The following is a 19,337-nucleotide window of genomic DNA, read 5'->3' as shown; positions in this document are numbered from 1 at the left end:
AAAAGCCAGCAGCTGCACATACTGCAGCTGCTGACTTTTATTAATCGGACACTTACCTGTCCTGGAGTCCAACGATGTTGGCACCGCAGCTGATGTTTCCATCAGCTGTTGGGTGCTGTCGCCTCCATTGCGAGTAAGGGAACCCTACTACGCATACTCGAAGCTCTGCTCCTCACTCCTACTGGCCTGGCGGCCGGGGAAGGAGGAGGGAGGAGGAGGTAGTCCGATTAGTGATGCAAATATCCACGGCTGAGGCACCCAGAAGTAGGGACAGGATACCTGGACAGGATACCTGTGAAAGACGAAGGAAGGAGTACGATGAGCGGAAATTCCACTTTTGGGTGGAAATCCAGCTTTAAGGCTGCAATCGACAGTTCAAATTTCAGTTGATTAATTAGATTTGGGGATAATGGCGCTGCTTATACTTTGTGTTTGAGTGTCCACAAGATGTCCTATATTATAAAATGATGTTATATTTGTAGGGGAGCTCCAATTACTAGGAGAGACCAATGGAAGTGGGTCTCCTAGACCTTATTATCGTTTATCCAAACGACCAGGTGCTACCCCCTATTATTGCTTATAATCCGCACTGGTGTCCCAATGATCCGTTGGTTCTTCCAGTGAAATTAGTGCGTATGCTTCAAAGGGAGTGTGAAAACAGCCAGTAAGTTAAAATTGCAGTTCTGGTAATGTCCTATGTGCTAAGTGTCACAAATGCTTTCAAAGTGTAACCTTGGAATGATAGTATGTGCAAAATGTGCCCAAATCCGGTATTCCGTGATATCCAAATAAGATATATATAAAACACAAAAGATATGTATAGAGTGTCCCCCAGGTCACTGTAAGTGAAAATTCAGGGTTTAACACCCTGTAGTGACTAAAAAAATAATAATAAAAAATGTCAACCAAAATATATATGGATAGTTAGTGCCTTATTCCAGGACACTGTGCAGGCAAGAAATAATGGTTGTACTGTGAGCCTTATTGTGAATCACTTCTACCAAAAGGTGAATTAAAAAATGAATGTAAAGAAAAAATAATAATACATAAAAAATATAATGAAAAAAAGGGGGACAATACTGTCCGGTTATGACCAACCACAAATAATGTCAAACCTAATAGAGAAATTAAATGCAGAGCGACAGTTGATTCATGTCAATATATACCATCCCTAAAGGGTGCATAGAATAGGATAAAAAAATATATATATATATAAGCTAGCTGTTGTTACTTAAAAAAATAGTCACAATGAAAAGTGAACATGTGAGAAATGAAGTGGAGCGTCCGAGTTCACATATACAAATAATCAAAAATAAACAACCCTCAGTGGGTGTAAGCAATGGATTTGCTAGAAAGACCTCTTAATAAACAGGATCTCAAAGACCAAACAATAGTTCAGTTTGGAAACAATGTATCACTGATGATAAAAGTGCATGATTGGGAAAACAAAATAGTGACTTCATGTGATTTTCTTCTTTATCGTGACTTTTGTGCTCCCCCTGTTGGGTCCCCACTCACCAGATGTTGGCACCCCTAGGGGCAAAAGGCAATGGTGATGGTACCTCGGTAGTTGTTGTTGCGCTGGTATATAAAACGGCAAGACGATGCTTTATCACCTCTCCAGAGGGGGAGGGAAGAAGATCCAAGCAGCTTCCAGGTGTCCGAAGGATAATAATTAAAAAAGAAAAAAAGAAGAAATCCACAGCGATTCACTGCAGGAGTGAGAAGATCACACGGTCTGGTATGCCTGACATGTTGTAAATAAGGTTGAAATTTACAGGGAAGTGACACCACACTGATATATGCTGCATTACTGAAGAAATACATCTAGATACAGCTAAAAAAAATTAACCATAAGATAACCGTGAAATAAGCATTTTTATTGTTGCATGGGGAAATAGACATTTCAGATATTGCATTAAACAGTCACAAAATTGTAATACATTTGCTAGCTTTCTGGATATTTATGCTATTTTAACACTCATACAGTGAAATTTGGGGATGTTGGAGCAGGTTCCGAAAAACAAATCTTCAGGAAGAAAAATAATCAGTCAAGTGTTGCTATTTATGTTCTTCTCATCTGTATAAAAATCAGAAACTATTTGGGTACTAAAGACAACATATTTACTTTGGGGTGGATTTAATAAAGGCAAATATACTTGGCACTTTGAGGAATAGAATTAGACCGTGCTAAGGTGATATTAAATAGTTAATGCCCGTGACGTCATTTTTCCCGACGTGCATCGCGTGTTTTTACGATACGCCGAGTTTTGAGGATCGCGCCGGGTAAAAAAGTTGCGTCGGGTTAAAAAAAAGATACGGCGGAAAAAAAAAATCAAATTTAAAAAAAAATCGCAGCGATCGAAAAAAAGGTCTGTTTTTACAAGGTGTAAACAGTTTACACCTTGTAAAAGCAGCGGCATTTCGACGCAAAATGCCCCCAGCGGCGGATGCAGTACTGCATCCTAAGATCCGACAGTGTAAGTTTCTTACAGATGTTGGATCTTCTGCCTATCTTTGGAAAACTGCTTCTGAGGATCAGTTCCAAAGATAGGCACAGGGATACGCAGGCGGAACAGCAGATCCGCCTGCGTATCCCTTTTGAGGATTTGGCCCAATATTTATTATAAATGTGACCCAACACAATCCTATGATCTCTTTCTAATAAAAGTAATAATAATATATCTAAATAATATTTCTGAATAATATAATGTGATGTGTGTAACCAAATCACATAAGCATCCACTTCAATCTATGTGTATCTATATCTAGCCAAAAAAAAAACAAAAAACAAAATGCAAGAGTCCATAAAGTGTCCCAAAATACAGTGCCAAAAGAAGTACCGTAGTCAAAAATGTATTATATTTGGTAAACATATGTGTCAAAAAAAGAGTTCAAATGTAACTTAGTTCACTCCCACAAGTGTAAGTGCCGATTCACACTACCGCGACTTGGGATGCGACTTGTGTTGCCCCAAGTCGCGCAACATGAGAAATTCAATTGAAGTGAATGAGAGCCGTCTTAATGTACATTACTGAAGTCGCTCCGACTTCAGAAAAGGTTCCTGTACTACTTCAAGGCAACTTGTACCCATAGTAAGGTGACCAGATTTTTAAAATGAAATCAGGGGACATATTTTTTTTAATACTAGTAATGGCGGCAATCAGGGACTCTCTGCCCGTTACCGCCCCCCTCACATCCTATCAAGTCTTACTCTCCGGACCCCGGCTACTACTGGTTGGGGAGTAGAGGAAGAACACTTCGCCAGGGAAGGCAAGGAGATAAGCAGGCAGGCGGCTGGTTGGGACTTGAGCAGAAGAACATGCGAGTGGAGCTGAATGGGCATGCACCTGAAACTGAAGAAATATTCCCTCCGTTCCGACCAGCACATGATCATCAGAAAGGGGAACAGACAATGGAAAAAAATACACCCCCCTAAACTAGTAGGCGCGGCGGAGCGGAGGTGTGTAACTCATTATTTTTTTTAATAATTCTGCACTGACTGGATTTGAAATTGCCCCAGCCCCTGTTCAAATCTAATCCAGGGACAAAACCGGGGACAGACTTGGTCGGGGGACAGTGTCCTCAATCCAGCGACTGTCCCCTGAAACCGGGGATGTCTGGTCACCCTAACCCATAGATTTTAATGGAAGTTGCCTCCAAATTCGGATCACCGTCTTAACTGAAGCAACTTTACAGGAAGAGAAAATTGTTTACTCAGGCAAACCCCTCCTTCCTACAGAGCTGATTATTCTGTGACTGGCCACATCCAAAGTCGCCCGTCCTGGAGTCAACTTTATGTCGCAGCGTTGTAAGTTGCTCCAAGTTGCGCTGAAGTCATACTGAAGTTGCCTTGCAAAGTCGAGCTGTAAATCGGGTTGCCCCTGTGTGAACTGGCTCTTAGTAGCAGATTCTCTGTATACTGTATCCTCCACCGCTTATGATCTTAATCACTTACCAATGTAAGTGGCTGGTGATAGAGAACCAGCAAACACATAGTTTTCCTTAGCAGGGTGCAATACCGCAGATCTGTAATAGATGATGATCTCAGATCTCCTAAATAGTAATCAATCCAGATATGCAACGGGTAATATTTTTTCCTTCTCAAAATGCAATGGTCTACAAGAGCTCAAAAGATATCCACTCCCGACTCTCCTCCACCATTATGCGCTCGGTCTCTCCAGAGAGGTGTAATCGGGAAAAAAAAAAAAAAAAAGAGCATAAAATCCTTTAAAAAAAATGTTCCTATTTATTTAAACCACATAGCACTCACATTTAAAAGTGTCTCGCTACACTGGTAAAACAGGCATGGGTAATATGTGTCTATTCGGATGTCACGATCCCACGAGTAGATAACCAATGTAAGTGATACCGATGCCTCCAATAGGCATAGGGTGAGCTGATGGAGGCATCGTTACCACGTTACATTGGTTGTATACTCGTGGGATCATGAGATCTGAATAGACACATATTGCCTGTTTTACCAGTGTCGAGAGACACTTTGAATGCAAGTGCTATGTGGTTTAAATAAATAAGAACCCTTTTTAAAGGATTTTATGATATGCAGTGCTTTTTTCTCATTTTCCGATTACACATTTTTCAATTACACATCACATACGTGGCAATTTGTAAGTGCAGTTGCCCCCATTTTCCCCAGAGCTTAAAAATGTGGTAAAAGTTTTTTTTTTCCTTGCATCTGATTCTTTACAAAGTGAAGCTTTACCACATTATATTTACCAAGGAAAGTGAGTACAGCTGCGCTTGCAAAGTACACAGTCTATTTGCCTTTAGTAAATCAACCCCTTGGTTTTATACATCAACGCCATTGTGCAAGTGTCTGAAAAAACAGAGCTGAAATCAATAATATACTTTGCTATTCAGATTAAAGCAGGAATGTTCTTAGCTTACCTTCCATGCATTTCCCCTCTGCTCTGTTCCCTACAGGATCCCCAATTGTGGGTATGGAGAAGTACATGGTTCTCTTGGCTTTCTATCATGATAGGGTGTTTCATGCTTAAGTGGCCATTTCTTAATCCTGAGTGCTGTCATGAGGAGATGGTGGCCTTTAGCTTAGGGTGACCAGACATCCCCAGTTTCAGGGGACAGTCCCTGGATTGAGGACACAGATTGGATTTGAACAGGGGCTGGGGCAATTTCAAAGACAGTCAGTGCAAAATTAATAAAAAAAATCAGAATTACACACCCCGCTCCGCTGCTCCTACGAGCTTAGGGGGGGGGTATATTTTTTTCCATTATCTGAGCCCCTTTCTGATGATCATGTGCCTCGTCGGAGTGGAGGGAAAATTCTTCAGTTTCGGGTGCATGCCCATTCAGCTCTGCTCTCATGTTCTTCTGCCTTGGCTCAAGTCCCAGCCAATCGCCTGCCTGCTTATCTCCTTGCCTTCCCTAGCAGAGTGATCTTCCTCTGCTCCCCACCGAGTAGTAGCCGGGGCCCGGAGAGTAAGACTTGAGAGGCTCTGAGGCGGGCGGTGGTGGCGACAGGCAGAAAGTCACTGATTGCTGCCATTACTAGTAAAAAAAAAATATGTCCCCGGATTTCATATTATAAATCTGGTCACCTTACTTTAGCTTTAATCCATATCTACTCAGAATGTAAACAATGATGTTGATGTGGCTTCAGCAGGTGACTGATGCGGCATAGGGGCAGATGGAAGTTGAAGTGGATTTCCAGTAAACTTTCATCCAAGGCTAAATCTACTCCCATCCCCATTCTTAGACTATTCTGTCTACCCTGTAAAAGAAAAGATGCCTATACTTACCTGCTTCTTAGGCCACTCCAGTCCATCAAGATTGGGTCCCAGCACCAGCTTTAGAGTAGAGGAGAGGCAATGACAATTGCTGCAGATCCTGGGCGGGGACCTCACTCGTAGGCTTACTATGGGGCAGCCATTGTCAGCTGTCCCTCCTATACACTGAAGCCAGCACTGGGAGGGATTCATGTGGCTGGAACGGCTTTAATTTGACTGGAATTACTTCTTAGCTTTGCTGTCATGAAAAAAACCCCCACTACACTACATGGCATAAAATGGACAAAGTACAGTGTGTGCACCCCCCTCCCCCAACTAGACGTCTCTGGCAGTGGCAGCCCCTAATCCATGCGCCTGACCCCTAATCTACATGCAGAATGCCGGATACGTGGATTTCAATGTTTTGAAATTAGAGCCCGAGGCTCTAATTGGCTTAAAAAAAGGATGGACTCGGGGCACCCACCCAGTTATGTGACATTAGCGAATAAATATTCGCTAATGGAAAAATGGAAAAAAGAAACTGCGCTAAGATAATAAAGGTTTTGGGATGGCCTGAAGCTCTAATAGGTAAGCAGAAACTAACCTGATAACATAACAATGAAAAGAAGTGAGAAAAATATATATAGTTGCGCTAGTGTCAGGACCACCTTTGCGGGGAAGGTGACTCAATCACCCCCAACCCAAACGTGGAAATAAATTAAATGTGAACTTATTATAAATGATTAAAGTGCACAAATAATACCAAATAAAAATCATAAATTGGATGATAAACAAATCATAAAGCATAAGCAGAGGCGGCTCTAGGCTTTGTGAGGCCTTAGGCAAAACTTGACATGGAGCCCTACTAACGCCCTTGATGGGAAAAATAATTCAAGGACAAGGGCCTCTTCCCCACAACCTTGGCTGGTGGTTGTTGGGGTCTGTGGGCAGGGGTCTAATCGGAATCTGGAGCCCCCTTTAACAAGGCGACCCCAATCCTGCTCTTTAATACCTAAGGGACGGGGGCCACCCGTGATGTTACCTGGTGAACCCGCCCTTGTGATGACACTGACTGAGGGCATGCTGGGTCATTAACATCACAAGGGGTGGTGTCACCTATATTTGCTGGTTGTTAGGGACGCTGGCGGCCCCGTTCCTGAGTCAGGGCTCATAACGCTGCCTGAGCACAGCAGCGTTAAGGTCCCCTGTCCCTAAAAACTGGGGTAATGCATTTGGGCAAGTTAGGCGGCCGTGAGGCCCCTGTGGGTGCGAGGCCTTAGGCGACTGCCTAATTTGCCGAATTAAAGAGCTGCCTCTGAGCATAAGCTAATGACATCAGTTAAGTGACAGTAAACTTGTAAGGATATGAAAAAAATGCACAAGGTAAAGTCCAAGAGAACAACCAAAATTGCATAGAAATTGTAATGTATATATATATATATATATAATATATATATATATATATATATATATATACAAAAAAGTCCCATAAACTGCTGTGAATAAACACCCAGTGAGGTTCTAAGATATCAGCTATGCTTTCTTCCTGGGATCAACCACTACAAGTGAATTCCACCACCATAATGCAAAACTGCTTACCAGAACCAATGGTCCTGTGTAATTAGGACCTAGACCAGCATGGATGTTAGAACCGGCAATCAGGACGAACACTGCATCTGTGACGTTGTAATACGACGTGGTAGTACGACAAACTCCACAGCAAGGGCATCAGATGATATGGTATCACGAAAATAAAGCAGATGCCTCGATAGTGTAAAACCAATGACTTTTATTAAATTAAAATAAAACAGTAAAAAACTCACATTTAGTAAGTATAAGACCAGCCTTAAACCTGAATGCCCCGAGACGACGTCACCTATCACGAAACGCGTTGGGCGGAACGAACTGCTTGCTGATGTCATCACCCTCACCTGCTCGTTTTCCATTCGGACGGGTTTTTCCCTGTTTGCATGCGGGCCGGCGCAACAGGTTTAAGGCTGGTCTTATACTTACTAAATGTGATTTTTTTACTGTTTTATTTTAATTTAATAAAAGTCATTGGTTTTACATTATCGAGGCATCTGCTTTATTTGCATGATACCATATCATCTGATGCCCTTGCTGTGGAGTTTGTCGTACTACCACATCGTATTACAACATCACGGATGCAGTGTTCATCCTGATTGCCGGGTCTAACATCCATGCTGGTCTAGGTCCTAATTACACAGGACCATTGGCTCTGGTAAGCAGTTTTTCATTATGGTGGTGGAATTCACTTGAAGCGGTTGATCCCAGGAAGAAAACATAGCTGATATCTTGGAACATCACTGGGTGTTTATTCACAGCAGTTTTATGGACTTTTATGTTATATGTATATATATATATATATATATATATATATATATATATATATATATATATATATATATATACACAATTTCTATGCAATTTTTGTTGTTCTCCTGGACTTTAACTTGTGCATTTTTCATATCCTTACAAGTTTACTGTCACTTAACTGATGTCATTAGCTTATGCTTTATGATTTGTTTATCATGCAATTTATGATTTTAATTTGGGTATTGTTTTGTGCACTTTATTCATTTTATAATAAGTTCACGGTTTATGCTCATTTAATTTATTTCCAAGTTTGGGGTGGGGGTGATTGAGTCACCTTCCCCGCAAAGGTGGTCCTGACACTAGCGCAACTATATTATTTATTTTTCTCACAAATATTTGCTACGTCTTCCTGTTTCTCCTCCCAGCCACTCAGGAAGCGGGTCCTGAGACCCGATTAGCTGGGAGTCTTAAGACCCCATTGCCTTGGAGTCCGAAGACCTGATTGACCGGGAGGAGAAGAAGCGACCACTGGGATACGGAGGAGACGGGGGAGGGAGAGGCAGCCGTGACCAGGATAAGTGCCAACCGATCGGCGACTGGGGGGGTGGGGTGTTGGTCTCTGGAGTGACCAAGGGGAAAGGTAGATGTCTTGGTTTGCTTGCCGCCCCCCCCCCCCAAACCGATGGAGCACCAGCCACCACTGGTCTCTGGCCTTCTACACCTCCACTATTGTTTCGTAAATGTAATGTTCCGCCTCGCTGAGAAATTGTGAAGAGTGAAAACATGGAAGCAGATGGGCCAGAGACTCAGTTTTACAAACGGAAGTTAGTATTTGAATAACAAAATCAGATACAAATGTTATACTACACACAGGTATGTGTGGATACCTACTATACAATATTATTTACTCAAATAATGTAGGTACAAGCTTGTTTTAAAATGGGCCTCTAGTTAAACATTAAAGGGGTCCCAGATAGCAAGGATAACTTGCCACAAATTTGTGACAGTGTTGAATTGTAAGCCTGTTAACTTGCTGCACATTTTCACAGGCCAGTTGTACACTTGCAGAGCACTTGAAGCAAAAGTTCTAGTTGACACTTTCCCAATTTGTAGCAAATTTGCATGGCAAGTCCATAGCAAGAGAAAAGTTGCAGTGGCGAGTCTACAGCAAGAGCTCTGCAAGTCTACAGCATAAAAATACAGCCACAGTGACCCCTATGGTGGGATGACTATTGCACAACATAACTGAATCAGAACTTGCAGCAGACTTGTAGAATGTTTGCAACGAAAGTTGATCTGGAGTCATGCAATGCAGACTTGCTGCAAATGTGCAACAAAGTTGTGAAGCCTGGTAAGTCTAACAATAGATTAGCAAGTCATTTTCAAACCTGCAGCACAATTACTTGCTTTCTGGGATACTTCAGTATCATTACTGCGGCCCCCCACAGACACACACACACTGGCACTGCCATCTTTGATGGTCGGGCACATGCGCAGAATCACTCTGCCTCTTCAACTGCCGGACAGGGAAGGAGCTGGAGCCAGATACAAACAATTTGTTTTTTGGAGGTGAAGATCTTCTTTAACATACATCATTGGGGAATATGCTGTTCCATGTGCCCTCCAGTGGCAAAAGCCTAGGCATTTGGTCATATAGAGCATAATTAGGCTTTAAATTGGCAGAATCTCCAATCCTATAAAGACTATGGGCCAGATCCACATAGATCTGCACCGGCGCAGCGTATCTAAGATACGCTACGCCGCCGTAACTTACTTGGCTTTGTTTCAAATCCACAACGAATTCGCGCCGTAAGTTACGGCGGCGTAGTATATATCTGGCGGCGGAATTCAAATTCAGCGATTAGGGGGCGTGATTCATTTAAATGAAGCGCGTCCCCGCGCCGAATGAACTGCACATGCTCCGTTTCTAAATTTCCCGCCGTGCATTGCGCGAAATGACGTCGCAAGGACGTCATTTTTTAAACTTAGACGTGACTTACGTCCATCCCGATTCATGGATGACTTACGCAAAAAAAGAAAAAATTTAAATTTAGACGCGGGAACGACGGCCATACTTAACATGGCAAATCTAACTATACGCCGCAAAAAAGCAGCTTTAACTATATGCCGGAAAAAGCAGACTAGAGACGACGTAAGAGAATGTGACGGCCATGCGTACGTTCGTGGATCGTCGGAAATAGCTAATTTGCATACCCCACGCGGAAAGCTTACGCAAACTCCACCCAGAGGACGCCAAAGTATTGCATCTACGATCCGAAGGCGTACGACGCCGTACGCCTGTCGGATCAAACCCAGATGCTGTCGTATCTTGGTTTGAGGATTCAAACTAAAGATACAACGCGGGAAATTTGAAAGTACGCCGGCGTATCAGTAGATACGCCGGCGTACTCTCACTGTGGATCTGGCCCTATGACATTAGCTGATAACAAAGTTGGCGTTTTATAAATTTACTTAAAAAGAGCTCAGAATTATAATTTATAGAAATCAGCGGTTGGCGCCAAACATTTATTACTACCAGAGTTAATGGTATTGCCATTCTATGCTTCCAGGTATCTCAAGCTGGCTTTGTACATTTACTGATGACAGGAACTAGTATTATGCTTTTTAAAGACACTAAAGGGCAACAGTTCTCAAATTCCTATGCGCACTAGCCCAAAGGCTGGCATTATAGATTCATTTTTTAAATACAGCAAAGTAGAGCAGTATAAAGTGCAATAAAAGAAGGCTTCACATTTTGTTGATACAGCCCGGGAAGAAAGGACTGATTTCATCTTCAAATCTCTTGTGACCACTGGAACCTGATTGGTTTCTATGAGCAACAGACAGTTTTTGTGACACTATAATAAAGGTGGCTCATTGTCCCTTCAAGGGAACCCATGCCTGCAAAAATGTTGCTAAGCAACAACTGTTAGCAAGTAACATGAATGTAAATATGCTGACTGTAGATAATGACACACAAGGGAATTACAGCAATTTCCTTGTAAATGTCCACTATTGAAAATCTTCAATCAATTTTCTTCTATGTAAGGATAGTCAGAGCAGAATGTCTCTTGTAGGACCTTGAGAGGAAAGGGAAGTTCTCTGTTTCTGTTAAATTGCTGCCAGAAGGTGTCCATTTTCAAATTGGTTGCGCGCCTGCCAAATCGTAAACCAAACGAGTTGATGTTATAGCCGACTTGAGCTTGCCTTGCTTGGCGACCACTGTGATGATTGGTCAGCAGTTCCCCTAGAAACCTCTTCAAATTTTTTGGTCTGATGGAACTGAAATCTGTGTCATACTGGGCATTTTGAAATTCCAGGTCTAAAGATCGTCTAACAACTTCAAAAAGCTCACACATATCCAGTGACTGGCCCACGTCATTATCAAACACTGTGTTTACTGAAAGAAACAAAAAAAATACATCATTACTTGCATTAATTACTCTGGAAAAATAACAGTGAAAAGGACAATGCATTTAAAAAAAAAATCTATACTATAATGAGCCTACTACACAGTGTTCTGTCCCACCTAAATGTTACATAGTTACATAGTAGGTGAGGCTGAAAAAAGACAAAAGTCCATCAAGTCCAATTTATGTGTGTGAATATATGTCAGTATTACATTGTATATCCCTGTATGTTGTGGTCATTCAGGAGCTTATCTAATAGTTTCTTGAAATCATCGTTGCCCCCCGCTGAGACCACCGCCTGTGGAAGGGAATTCCACATCTTTGCCACTCTTACAGTAAAGATCCCTCTATGTAGTTAAAGATAAAACCTCTTTTCTTCTAATTTTAATGAGTGGCCACATGTCATGTTAAACTCCCTTCCGCGAAAAAGTTGTATCCCTATTGTGGGGTCACCAGTATGGTATTTGTAAGTTGAAATCATATCCCCTCTCAAGCGTCTCTTCTCCAGAGAGAAAAAGTTCAGTGCTCGCAACCATTCCTCATAACTAATATCCTTCAGGCACTTTATTAGCTTTGTTGCCCTTCTTTATACTCTCTCCATTTCCAGTACATCCTTCCTGAGGACTGGTGCCCAGAACTGGACAGCATACTCCAGGTGCGGCCAGACCAGAGTCTTGTAGAGCGGAAGAATTATAATTTTATCGCTTGCGTTAATCCCCTTTTTAATGCATGCCAACATTCTGTTTGTTTTGTTAGCAGCAGCTTGGCATTGCATGCCATTGCTGAGCCTGTCATCTACTAGGTCCCCCAGGTCCCATTCCATCCTAGATTTCCCCCAGAGGTTCTCCCCCCAGTGTATAAATTACATTCGTATTTTTGCCACCCAAATGCATTATTCGACATTTTTCTATATTGAACCTCATTTGCCATGTAGTTGCCCACTCCATTAATTTGTTCAGATCTTTTTGCATTTGTATTTGTTTTGTTGTTGTACTGAACTGCAACAGGTTACTATTGTTTCATGTATGCTGATATCTGGCTTGATTATTTGTGTTATTTGGTATCTCCCTCTGTCCTTCCCTCCCGTTTAATGCTAGTTAGCTCAGTCCTAGCTAGACCTTTCCAGTTTCTTTCATTTTCCATCAGTCAGTGTTAGTTCTTTGCAGAGACAAGATTTAGCTAGGTCATTGTCTATTTACTCTTCAAAAGGCAGGAAAAACATCCTCTGTATTGCTATTATCTAATATATAATTGTGCTAAGTCCAACTTCTATAGCTTATTGATGGGGTTACCTGCCTGTGGATGGTGACCTTGTTGTCTTCACTGACTAGGTCTAGGGAAGTATGTCAATGCATAAAGTGACATTTGTAACAGAACACACATATTACATGACCAAAATAGGTGCTATATCTTTTTACACATAAACAAAGATATTGCCATGGTCTACCTGTGGCAATGATGATGTCCGATGAACTGGATAAAGAGATGGGGAGTTATACTGAAAACAGTGTCACCCTTATATTTACAAAATCCACAAATCAGTGACAAATCCCCAGACTGAACAGTCAGCTTTAGACAAAAAAATAGAAGTATAAGAATTTTTTTTTTCTTTGGAATCATACTTACCTAGGTGCTGCATCTGTCCTCCACCGGCACTAACACTAAGAACCGAGCGATTGAACACCGCCAATTGCTTGGTCCCCCGAATACTTACCTGAGCCCAATCTTGATCAAGCCATGTGCACGAGACCCAAGGCTTATTGAGGTCTCTCCCTCCTGATTGGTTGAGCCATTGACTCCTGCTGCTGTCAATCACAGCCAGTGAGGAGGAAGTAGGGGGCAGGGCTGAGCCACACTCTATGTGTCTTATAGGCACAGAGAGCAAGCTCAGGAGTGAGCACACTCAAGTGCCCCCATGGCAAACAGCTTGATATGGCAGCACTCAGCAGGAGGGAGGGGCCCAGAGAACTAGTGGGGGACCCGAGAACAGGAGGATTGGGGGTGCTCTGTGCAAAACCATTGCACACAACAGGTAAGTATGGCATAAGAAAGAAAGTTTACCGCTCAGAGGTCCCAGAGAACAGCAAAGTGGAGTCCAAACACTTGGGTTTAGGCACTGCAATAGTATGCAAAAATGTATAAGAAAGAACCGGGACGGCCGCACTCCAAAAATAAAAATTTGTTCCTTTTAATAAAAACTGGTCACAACATGGATGTCACAGCAAAAAATCAGGAAAAAGGGCTAACGCGTTTCACACTCTCATACAGTGCTTATTCATAGCTGCTATGTTAAAGGGGTTTTTATGTTCATAAAATCAAGCCCATTCCCGACCCACAGCGAAATGAGCTGCACTTTAGCAGGGGCGCCATTGATGCCCACCTTCACGCATTGTACCCAAGGCACATTTTCACACTTTCCAAATTCAGTGCGGCACAATTTAAAAAAAGGGTCTGGGGACTTATTTTGCCATGTTTCTCCTTGATAGGGCAACCTATTAAAGTTAATGGGCCACCATACCGTGATGTGGGCACATATCTGAACAGAGACCAGCTAACGATCTAGGTTCCTGTGTAGGAACAAGTATAAAAAAAAGTACTCTCCTGTGCTCTACAAGTCCCAAAACTCAATGCACCTGGCAAAACTTACTCCTGTCCAATCCCCCTGTATTTGTCCCTGACCACATTTGTTTATACTTCTACCTCAGCAGTGCTAAAGAGAAGACTGATACACCGGTTTCTGGAATTTAATACTGGAGTGAAGCTAACAATACCCAGTAAGCAAGAAAGACTTTGCTATTGTTTGAGTTACAACCAATTGGCTCCTCTCAGTTCGTACCACCCACCTGTTGCCACTTGGTTGGTTGAGTTTCCTAAGGTATATTGATTCTGTAGAGCACAAAAAAGTATTTTCTATGTCATTATTCTTTCATGGGAGCTAAGTTAAACACACCATGGCAAAATCTTAATTTATGTGGAAAAATGAATAACATTGATATTTTCAGTTTAATAAGTGTGCTAGGCTCAATACAATATTGATTTTTAAAAGAAACGTGAAAACATTAATAATAACATTCATCACTAGGGATGAGCTTCGAGTTCGAGTCGAACTCATGTTCGACTCGAACATTGCCTGTTCGCCTGTTCGGCGGCAAATTCGAAAAGCCGCGAAACACCCTGTTAAAGTCTATGGGAGAAATCTAAAGTGCTCATTTAAAGGCTAATATGCAAGTTATTGTCCTAAAAAGTGTTTGGGGATCCGGGTCCTGTCCCAGGGGACATGTATCAATGCAAAAAAAAGTTTTAAAAACGGACGTTTTTTCAGGAGCAGTGAATTTAATAATGCTAAACGTGAAACAATAAAAGTAAAATATTCCTTTAAATTTCGTACCTAGGGGGGGTGAAAAGTTAGCATGTGAAATAGCGCATGTTTCCATGGAATGGATATTAAGGGGAACCCCGCCGTCAATTTAAAAAAAAATGACGTGGGGTTCCCCCCAAATATCCATTCCAGACCCTTCAGGTCTGGTGTGGATTTTAAGGGGAACTCCACCCCAAATAAAAAAAATGACGTGGAGTTCCCCCAAAAATTCACACCAGACCCCTTATCCGAGCACGTTAACCTGGCCGGCCGCAGAAAAGAGGGGGGGACAGAGTGCGGCCCCCATTCTCCTGAACCGTACCAGGCCACATGCCCTCAACATGGGGAGGATGTCCCCATGTTGATGGGGACAAGGGCCTCATCCCCACAACCCTTGCCCGGTGGTTGTGGGGTTCTGCGGGCGGGGGGCTTATCAGAATCTGGAAGACCCCTTTAACAAAGGGGACCCCCAGATCCTCCCCCCCCCCTATGTGAATTGATAATGGGCCCCGCCTCCCCTATATAAGAAATGTCACAGCTTCAGTAGCGTCATTCGCTGGGCTGTGTCCAGCGGTGAGAGGAGGTCGGCGATGCTGCGCTCTGGATGGATGGATCTTCTCATCGCTGGACCGGAGATCACCCGCACCCGTCGCTGGATACAGACAACGTTGGAGCAGGAAGCCGGGAACGAGTGGATTATCACCGCTGGATTTTTAAAAATTTTTTTTATTAATAAAGGACTTTTTTCTACGGTGTGTGTGTGTGTGTTTTTTCAAACTATTTACACTTCCTTCGTGAAATGGTAGGGGTACAATGTACCCCATTACCAATTCACATAGGGGGGGCCAGGATCTGGGGGTCCCCTTTGTTAAAGGGGTCTTCCAGATTCTGATAAGCCCCCAGCCCACAGACCCCCACAACCACCGGGCAAGGGTTGTGGGGATGAGGCCCTTGTCCCCATCAACATGGGGACATCCTCCCCATGTTGAGGGCATGTGGCCTGGTGCGGTTCAGGAGAGGGGGGGGGGCGCACTCTGTCGCCCCCTCTTTTCTGCGACCGGCCAGGTTAACGTGCTCGGATAAGGGGTCTGGTGTGAATTTTTGGGGGAACTTCACGCCATTTTTTTTATTTGGGGTGGAGTTCCCCTTAAAATCCACACCAGACCTGAAGGGTCTGGAATGGATATTTGGGGGGAACCCCACGTGATTTTTTTAAAATTGACGACGGGGTTTCCCCTAATATACATTCCAGACCTGAAGGGCCTGCTAATGGAATTTGGGGGGACCCCCACGCTATTTTTTATTTTTTTTATGAATGAATTCTCTCTGAATTGCCAGAGCCGACAATTCATTATAGCCCCAAGTCCGGTTTTAAAATTCTTTTTTTCCTTTCAGAAATGACACTTTGCGCCGGGACAGTTATATGTAGGGGAAACATGCGCTATTTCACATGCTAACTTTACACCCCCCTAGGTACGAAATTTAAAGTAATATTTCACTTTTATTGTTTCACTTTTAGCATTATTAAATTCACTGCTCCCGAAAAAACGTCCGTTTTTAAAACTTTTTTTGCATTGATACATGTCCCCTGGGACAGGACCCAGGTCCCCAAACACTTTTTAGGACAATAACTTGTATATTAGCCTTTAAAATTAGCACTTTAGATTTCAAATGTTCGAGTCCCATAGACTTTAACGGGGTTCTAAAGTTCACACAAACATTTGGTGTGTTCGCAAGTTCTGGTGCGAACAGAACAGGGGGGTGTTCGGCTCATCCCTATTCATCACTATGGCCCCATACACACGATAGAATTTATCCGCGAATACGGTCCAGCGGACCGTTTCCGCGGATAAATCCTCTCGTGGATTTCGGCGGATTTTCATGCGATGGTGTGTACACACCATCGCATTGAAATCCGCGCCGAAATCCTCTGGCGATGACGTGTCGCGCCGTCGCCGCGATTATGACACGGCGACGTGCGCGACGCTGTCATATAAGGAATTCCACGCATGCGTCAAATCATTACGACGCATGCGGGGGATCCCTTCGGACGGATGGATTCGGTGAGTCTGTACAGACCAGCGGATCCATCCGTTGGGATGGACTCCAGCAGATGGATATGTTGTGCATGTCAGCAAATATCCGATCTGCTGGAATCCATCCCAGGGGAGATTTATCCGCGGAAAAAGATCCGCTGGCGTGTACACACCATAGGATCTATCCGCTGAAACCCATTTGCTGGGATTTATCTGCGGATGGATTCTATGGTGTGTACGGGGCCTATGACTCTAATTTGCTCAGATGCCAGCCTACCCAAAACTGATATCTAAATGTTTTGTAGATATTACAGGTAAACCACCTGATTACTATTTTCCTCTCAGTTTGTGCAAAGTGGTTTGGAACTGTCAGTCTAGGATCGGATCTTCCCATAGGTGGGTGGATCAGATTCTTGATTAACAGTTCTACTTTGCATGGCATGGGGGAGGGCATGGAGATGCCACAGAACAAGCAACCTTCTTCTGATTAGCCTGATTCATGCTGCAAGAAAAAAATGAAAAAAGTCAGGTGACCTTAAAATGTAAAAAGGTATTTTTGCTTTTATTCAAAGCAGTTCACATGTAATTACTGCTGCTGGTGGGCCTTGCAATAGTTTTTTGTGTAGTACCCAAATGGCTGGTGTTTTTGCCACGCTTGACCTGCTTACAGCAGAGACTGCAAATTGTTACAGTACGATATCAGCTGCACATGTGCTAAAAAAGGCCCAGACAGCTGAGCTCTGGGAAGTGAGCTGGGAGATAAATAACGTACAATTCGACGGAATAGGGTGGCTGCTTTACTCTTCCATGATGGCTGCCACTGGGAGACATCCTGCCTCATTGGGGTTGTTTCTTTCCCTCACTTTTCTCCTCTGCTCTCCCGGCACCCAAGTCACATCAACATAGCTCCCAACTGTCCCTGATTTAGAGGGATTGTCCCTGATTTGGAGCAATGTCCCTATGTCGCTCTTTCCACCTCACTTATCCCTCTTTTGGTCTGATCTATATAGTTGTATATAAAATTCACTTTTATCTTTCAAAAAAATGTTTCCCAGTGCTAAACCTTTTATCCAATTTCTAAACTTCAGCATTTGTAAATGTCAAAAGCCAATATAAATATATAATACTAGTGGTTAAAAAAAAGCCCTTGTGGGTTTAACTAATCTATTTTGGGGGTTAATTCTTCTTTAAGAGAGTGAGAAGGGTGCCTAAATACGTTTGCTGGTATGTGTCCCTCATTCCCCTCTCAAAAGGTTTTTGGGGTATGCATCAGTGAACTTAGAATCATCATCATCCCCTCTATCCTCATCCTGGAGACAACATGGCAATATGCTGTGGCTGGGGGAAAATGACTACCAATTTGTTGTTTATCAGTGTTCTCCCCTCTCTGTAAGCTCATGTTACTCCCTTTCTCAACCTCAGAACCAGCATCATAAACAAGAAATGTCTTTGCATCCTTTAAGAAGCAAGTGGCCGACGACGTGTTCAAAAAATTCAGCTGACTCCTCAATGCATGATGCTGGTGCTATGGCAGGAGACAAGGAGGCAGAAGAAGCCGCTCTGGCAGTTGCGGTGGACTGTGCACTAATGCCAGCTTGGTTAATAGAAGATGAGGAGGATGAGGATGGCTTAGTAAGGCATTCCATCACCTCCTCTGCATGCTGTGGGTGGATAACAGGGGTAACATCACTAAACAGAAACAAATGTGCCCTGCCTGAGGACAGACCAAGTCCACCTTTGTCTGTGGACACAGATGCTGCTGGCTCCCTTGTAGTGGCATGAGAATGTCTGCCTCTCCTTGTTGGCCTCCCAGACTTGTTGGGGGGGAGGGGCTATTACCCAAATGTAATAAAAACTTGGAAACGTATGATTGGATGCAGTTTATTAAATGAAAAATGGTGTTTGGCGCACTTTAAATTGAGGATTGACACTGACAAAAATGTAAAACTATAGAAAAATAAAAAAGGGGAACACCAGCAGCGCAGTTAGAAAAACTTAAAAAAAAAAGAAAGGGGTATACAGCACTAAATGTTATGTAATACTGTGTTAAACATCTGCACTAACACACTACACTGACACTACAATATAATGTAGTAGTATACTACACTATACTGACACACTATACTAATAGTACACTAACACTCTACACTCGCTAGTAACTCGCTAGTAGAAAACTGAGCCCTGCTCTATCTATCTCCACTCCACTCTCTATATGCACTGCAAACGCTGTTAATGAAAAGGAGCCTTTAATAGTGTGGGGTGGAACTATGAGCACTAAACCGTGATTGGAGAAAGTCATTATCACTTTGTCCAGGGCTCTGACAGTGCTCTGGTGCCTAATTGGCAAAGCCTTGCACCTGACCAGTGGTCAGGATCAAGGCTTCATCCAATTAGGGCCTAAAATGCACTGTGAAGTGTCCCGCTGTAAATTCAGGTATTCGCCGAACAG

This window comes from Rana temporaria, chromosome 10 (genome assembly GCF_905171775.1).
Source record: "Rana temporaria chromosome 10, aRanTem1.1, whole genome shotgun sequence".
Classification (NCBI taxonomy): Eukaryota; Metazoa; Chordata; class Amphibia; order Anura; family Ranidae; genus Rana; species Rana temporaria.
The sequence above is the reverse complement of the archived record's forward strand: the minus strand, read 5'-3'. Positions refer to the sequence as shown.